The sequence below is a fragment of the Mobula hypostoma genome, chromosome 9 (assembly GCF_963921235.1).
Source record: "Mobula hypostoma chromosome 9, sMobHyp1.1, whole genome shotgun sequence".
Taxonomy (NCBI): Eukaryota; Metazoa; Chordata; class Chondrichthyes; order Myliobatiformes; family Myliobatidae; genus Mobula; species Mobula hypostoma.
This window is the reverse complement of record NC_086105.1, coordinates 89635028-89642242: the sequence shown is the minus strand read 5'-3', so window position 1 is coordinate 89642242 and position 7215 is coordinate 89635028.

Genomic DNA, 7215 nt, shown 5'->3' with positions numbered 1-7215 from the left:
TAACACTGGACTTCTGTGTGCTCCTAATGTATGAACTCAAGCTGAAACCTTTCCTACTTTAAGCAGTTGTGGGCCAAAGATTTCCTGGAATCAGTGGGAATGTTGCAGCTTTCAAAGGTTCTTCAACCATCCCTCAATCTTTTCTTCTGACTAGTAGGTAATCCATTTTTGTCACAGAGCCTGCAATAGAACACCTGTTTTAGAGAACTGGTATTGAGTCTCAAAACAACATGGCCTACAATAATTAGTGTGACCAGGATCTCCGTGCTGGGCTGAAGACCCTGGCATTGGTTTGCTTATCCTTCCAATGAAATCGGAGGATTTTGCACGGACATCCTTTGGTGATATCTTTCTACTGTTGGAGGAGCTTTCTGTAGGTAGTTCGGGCTTCAGAAGCACGTATGAGGAAGGGATCTGTATTAAGCTTTCTACTAGATTGAAAAACTTATTCTTCAAAGGATCTTTCCTTCAGACACACCAAATTCTGTTTTGGTGCATTGAAAGCAGCAGTAAATTTCATCATTTTGTCAAGAGATAGCACCCAAGATATAGGAAATGATCCATGTTTCCCAAGGTCAAGGCATGGAGGTGCAATTGCTAGCAGGGGGCAAGTTGTTGGATGATCTTTGTTATTTGGTTGTTAAGTGTAAGACCAATTTTTTCATGTTTTTCAGTAAACATCAACAATGGCTTAGAGCTTTGCATCCAAATATGCACACAAGCCAGCAGCTTGATAACTGAGGCTGGAGTGACCTCAGCTCTGGAGTGGAGGTATGATCGCTTGAACAGTTTCCCAGTTTACCATTTGTTCTGCATATCATTACCACTCCTGTGGAAAGCCGGTTGGAGCTGAGGAGCAGAAGTGTGGTGAGAAAGTTAGAGAAATTACATGGGCAGTGAAGAAGCTTTGTGGGAAACTTAGATCCCATCTGTTAGTTAAAATTGTGGCTGGACAGAGTTGAAATTTCTCAGGCCAGTCTAATTTAGAAAGGGTACCCTGTTCTGGCTCAATGGGTACATTCAAAGGATTTCGAGTCATAGAGTTATAGAAAAGTACTGCACAAAAACAGACCCTTCTTCCCACTTAGTTCATGCTGAACCATCTACCTGCCTACTCCCATTGACCTGCACCAGGACCATAGCCCTCCTCCAGCTACTATCCATGTACCTATCCAAACTTCTATTAAACGTTGAAATCAAGCTCACATGCACCACCTGCACTGGCAGATCATTCCACACTTTCACAACTCTCCAAGTGAAGAAGTTTTCCCTCATGTTCCCCTTAAACTTTTCACCTTTCACTCTTAACCCATGACCCATGAGGTTGTAGTCCCATTCAACCTCAGTGGAAAAAGCCTGCTCGCATTTACCCTATCTATACCCCTCATAATTTTTATACCTCTATCAAATCTCCCCTCGGTCTTTTATGTTCAAAGGAATAAACTCCTAACGTAGTAACCTTTCCTTTTAACTCAGTTCCTCCAGGCCCAGCAACACCTTTGTAAATCCTCACCAACATCTTATACAACTTCAACATAACACCCCATCTCCTGTACTCAATACTTTAATTTATGAAGACCAAGGTGCCAAAAGCTTTCTTTACAACACTATCTACCTGTGGCACCACTTTCAATGAACTATGGTCCTGTATTCCCAGATCCCTTTGTTCTACCACACTCGTCAGTGCCCTACCACTCTCTGTGTAAGACTTACCCTGAAACACCTCGCACTTGTCCGCATTAAATTCCATCTGCGATTTTTCAGCCCATTTTTCCAGCTAGACCAGATCCTGCTGCAAGCCATGATAGCCTTCCTTGCTGCTCATCACACCCCCATCTTAGTGTCATCTGCAAATTTGCTGATCTAGTTAACCACATTGATATAGATGACAAACAACAATGGACCCACCACTGATCCCTGTAACACTCCACTAGTCAGAGGCATCCAGTCAGAGTGGTAACCATCAACTACCACTCTCTGGCTTCTCCCACAAAGCCAATGTCTAATTCAATTTACTACAGCATCTTAAATGACTGAACCTTCTTGACATACCTCCCATGCGGGACCTTGTCAAATGCCCTGGAGAAGTCCACTTAGAAACATACATTGCCTTGCCTTCATCAACTTTCCTGGTAACTTCTCGAAAAACTCTATAAGATTGGTTAGACACAACCTACCATTCACAAAGCCATGTTAACTATCCTTAATCAGTCCATGTCTTTCCAAATACTCATATATCTGGCCCCTTAGAATACCTTCCAATAACTTTCCCACTACTGAGGTCAGGCTCACCAGCCCATAAATTCCTGATTTATTTTTAGAGCCTTTCTTAAACAGAGCAACAACATTGGCTATCTGCCAATCTTTTGTTACCTCAACTATCGCTAACGATGATGTAAATGTCTCTCCTAGGGCCACAGCAATCCCTGCATTTGTTTCCCACAGGGTCCGAGGAACACCTTGTCAGGCTCTGTGTATTTATCCACCCTAATTTGCTTCAGGACAGCAAACACCTCCTCCTCTATAATCTATATAAGGTCTATGAAGTTGAGTCACTTTGCCTCACTCTGTGTCCATCTCCTGAGTAAACAGAGATGCAAAAAATTCATTTAAGATCTCCCACATCTCTTTTGACTCCACAAGTGGGTTACCATTCTGATCTTCCGGAGGTCCAATTTTGTCCCTTGCAGGTTTTTTGCTCTTATGTGAAGTGGTGGCTGGTACTGTTGTTCCACTTCCCTTGGTGTTACATAGAAACATAGAAACATAGAAAATAGGTGCAGGAGTAGGCCATTCGGCCCTTCGAGCCTGCACCGCCATTTATTATGATCATGGCTGATCATCCAACTCAAGAATAGGTCCACAGTATCTCCACACTGGGTTTCAGAGAGTTTCACTCCAAGGAGCGAATGGTTGAAGTGGACTCTGGCAATGACTTTCCCTGTGACAGACCCCTCCTTAATTACCACAGATAGATATCTCAAATATGATCACAATCACAACATCCTGAGGTCCTCTGGCATTTCTTTGCCTACCCAGATGTGAAAGGTACAATGTGGATTTATAACCATAGCTCCTCTCTGCCATATGTTATGACAGTGGCAATATTGTCTACACAATTAGTTGGTATCTGTTCTCCAGTCTTGAGGAAGTGGAGTGGTTGGAAGGCTGGACCTAGTAGTTCGTTTGCTGCAGGATGGTGTCAACGACACTGATACCGAGGATGGAACTGGGATTGTATTGTTCATTGAATTGTTCCACCTGTTGGATGCTGTCTGTTTCTCTCTATGAGAGGTTTGGTGGAGCCTCCAATCCAAGAACACCTTGTGATTCTGGTTAAGTTTCTCCTGGATCTCCAGCTCATTCTCATCAAACCACTCTTTGAGTTTTCTGGTGGAGAAGCCAGAGTCCTCCGAGTTGCTCATGATGGAGAGCTTCAGGATGGTCCAGTCGCCATGGACACTATGGCTTCTCCTGGTTGGTGATTTGCTTGTCAATGTGTCTAACCACAAGGCTAGTTAATGGTCAGGCCAGCAGTCATCAGTAGCTGTCATGGCATGGATGAGGGCACTCCTGCTGTCTCTCATTTGGATCATGATGTAGTCTTACAGGTCCCAAGGTGCTGCCATATTCGTCTGTCTGGGAAACAGGGTATGACAAGAATGAACTCTAAGAAAACGACCCTTTGAAGTTACTTTTCACAACTCTCTTCCTGCCAATCACACTTTGCTGGAGAATTCCATCCTCTCTGAAGAGCTCTAAAGAAAGGACTCCACTGAAGTTACCATTCACCACTCCATCCCTGCCAATCACACTTGCTTAAGGGTTGCATCCTCTCTGAACCTAGTACTGAAGTCTCCCAGGGCAGGTCAGGTTGTCTTCCTCTGGGACATGGGCCAGGGTTTCCTCAAGGTCCTGATAGGCCTCTGTGTAGTTTCCAATACGGGGGTTATGGGCTGTTGCCTGTGGCACATTGAAGTGAATGAGAGAGTCATGAGATGTTTCTTCTGGTTCGCTCATTCCTGACAGCAAAAATCACCACTTCCTCTTAAAGCTGAAGGTGCATCGACTGTGTTATTGTATCACCTGCCTGTTGGATCTCACATGGGTCAGTGAGAACACAGGAGTTTCCAAACCAGATGCCAAGCTGCGTTCAGGTCTGTCACTGTCAGAACTGCCATGGAGATTACGAGATGCCCAAGTTCTTTTAACATTCAGCATGTCTCCGATGTCCTTCACTACTTTCTACAGGTGTACCATGGAAAGCATCTTATCCAGATGAAATACAGTTTGGTATGGCAAATACTCTGCCCAAGACTGCAAGGAATCACACAGAGAGTTCTGAACATGGCCCAGTCCGTCAGCTTCGCGGTCATTATTGACTTTGTCTCACCTCCCCCAAGTCTGGAAAAGCAGCCTTCATAATCAAAAACTCCTTCCATCGTACTCATTCTCTCTTCTTCCCTCACTTCCTTCACCCATCCTACTCATTCTCTCTTCTTCCCTCTCCATCCAGCAGAAAATATAAAAGGCTAACATCACATGCCACCAGACTCAAGCACAGTCCCTGTCCTGCTGTTATCAATCTTCTGAAAGGACCTCACATAAGCTAAAGGGGGAACTTTGCAACTCTTTATTTCCTAATCTAGCTGGCCATAGGCCCTGTGCTTTATTTGTCTGCCTACACAGCATTTTCTCTGTAACTGTGACAATATACCTGACATTCTGTTTTTGTGTTTACTGTATCTGAGTGCATGTGACAATAACAAACTAACACAAATACCAGCACGGGGTGGCTGTCTCAGGACAAGAGTGACGTCTTTGTCCTGTAGATCAGGAGACCCAGAGAACTGGAGATCAGGCTCTGCTGCATGGAGGTTAATGTACACACACAGACAAACACACACACACACACACACACACACACACACACACACACACACAGGCGCACCCAGACACAGACACACACACACACACGCAGACACACACAGAGACACACACACACACACACACAGACACAGACACAGGCGCACACAGACACACACACACACAAACGCAGGCACACACACACAGACACACATACACACAAACACACAAGACACACACACACATACACACAGACACACAGACGCAAACACAAACACACATACACATATACACACACAGCCACACACACAGACACAGACACAAACACAAACACACACACACATACACACACACACAGACACACACACGCTTGCATGCACACTCTCATACACACACACATGCACACACACATACACTCATACATACAATCACACTCACACTCACACACAGACATTCTTGTGGCAAGCAGCTTTCATTGAACAAATTTTTTAAGAGGCAAATTATATTAATTGAAATCCTGCAACAAAGTTGAATTAATAACCATCATTTGGAGTTCTGCTCTATCCAAATGAAGTCAACATTTGGATAACTTACTAAGACGGCTTCATCCTGAATAAACTCCTCCATTTATTTGTGACAGCCTTATTTTGACAGCAGCTCATTTCAGTCCCACTACTAATTACACAAACAAATGCTATGCCCTTGAGCCAAGGCAGGGGTTGAAAGGGGCTGAAATGATAAAGAAATGCAGGTAAATCAGGGGACTGAATAGTACCCACTTGGATTTAACGGACTGAATATTGTTCAAGGAAAAGGGAGACAAAATACGAAGTTCCTCAGATAGAAGGCTTATGTATAATGCCTTCAGGATGGTGCAGAGAGAAGGGAGAGCCCACGGGGCAAGACATATTTCAACAACAAAACCTTACGTTTCTATAGCAACTATGAGAAGATAAAATATTTTAAAGCATTTTGAGCTATCAAACATAGCCAAGTCCAGGCCATAGAGTCTAGCTGGAACTCAGTGGGGAAGGATGGCCATAACAGCTCTATCATCCTAACAGCTACTACAGGGAAAATGGGCCAGAAAAGGGCCAGGAGGGAGTTGAGAGATGAATCCTAGAATTTGGAGTCATGCAGGTGGAAGCACAAAGCTGTAGTGGGTGATGGAAAGTTGATATGGTAACGCTGAAACAGGTGTGTAGTTTAAGATAGTAACTTGGCCAGCCCACCCTGTGCCCACTCCCCAACTCTCTCCTGGTTCCAGCTCTGTGACAATGTGCAGAGGTGACCCTGACCACCAGGACCGGAGAAATTACTCATCATGTTGGATAGCAATCAGTGACAGGCTGTCCCACCACACACACATGCATACACACACACACACACACACACACACACACACACACACACACACTCCCACACATGCAAACACACACACACACACACACACACACACTCACAGACACACACACTCACACATACACACGCACACAGACACACACACACACTCACAGACACACACACACTCACACACACACACTCCCACACATGCAAACACACACACACACACTCACAGACACACACACACACACTCACAGACACACACACACACACTCCCACACATGCAAACACACACACACACACACACACACACACACACACACTCACAGACACACACACTCACACATACACACGCACACAGACACACACACACACACACACACACACAGACACACACATGCGCACATACTCGCGCGCGTGCACACACATATGTGAATGCACATACACACACACACTACATGCAAACATGCATGTAAACAATATGGCGCTTTTGCCATCCACTGGGTACTTTGGTGAACTAGAATGCAGGTACAATCAGGGCAGCCATCACTGTGGGTAGATGCTGCATCAAAGACTGATAGTGGAAGATGAATCCGTGGTTGGCTCCATTACTCCGTGCTGATTAAAGGTTCAATCAAGATTAAAATTGTTAAGGACAGGAGCGAGAAACAAACAGGGATGTCTGCCTGTGCTTGACTGATCTCCCTCTCTTTTCACTACCACCAGGAGTTACAAGAGTGAGCAGCCAGAAAGCTTGGTACATATTGGTACCAATGCAATAGGCAGGAAAAACAAGGAGGTCCTGAAGGGACAATTTAGGGAGATAGCTAGGAAGCAGAAAAGCAGGGTCTCCAGGGTAACAGTTCCTGGACTGTGGCCTGTGTCACGTGCCAGTGAGGGTAGAATCAGGATGATTTGGCAGATAACCAGGGCTCTGGCACTGTCTGGTGCTGTGGCTCAGAAGAGAGGTGAAGAGGACTGCAGTGGTGACAGGAGTTTCCACAT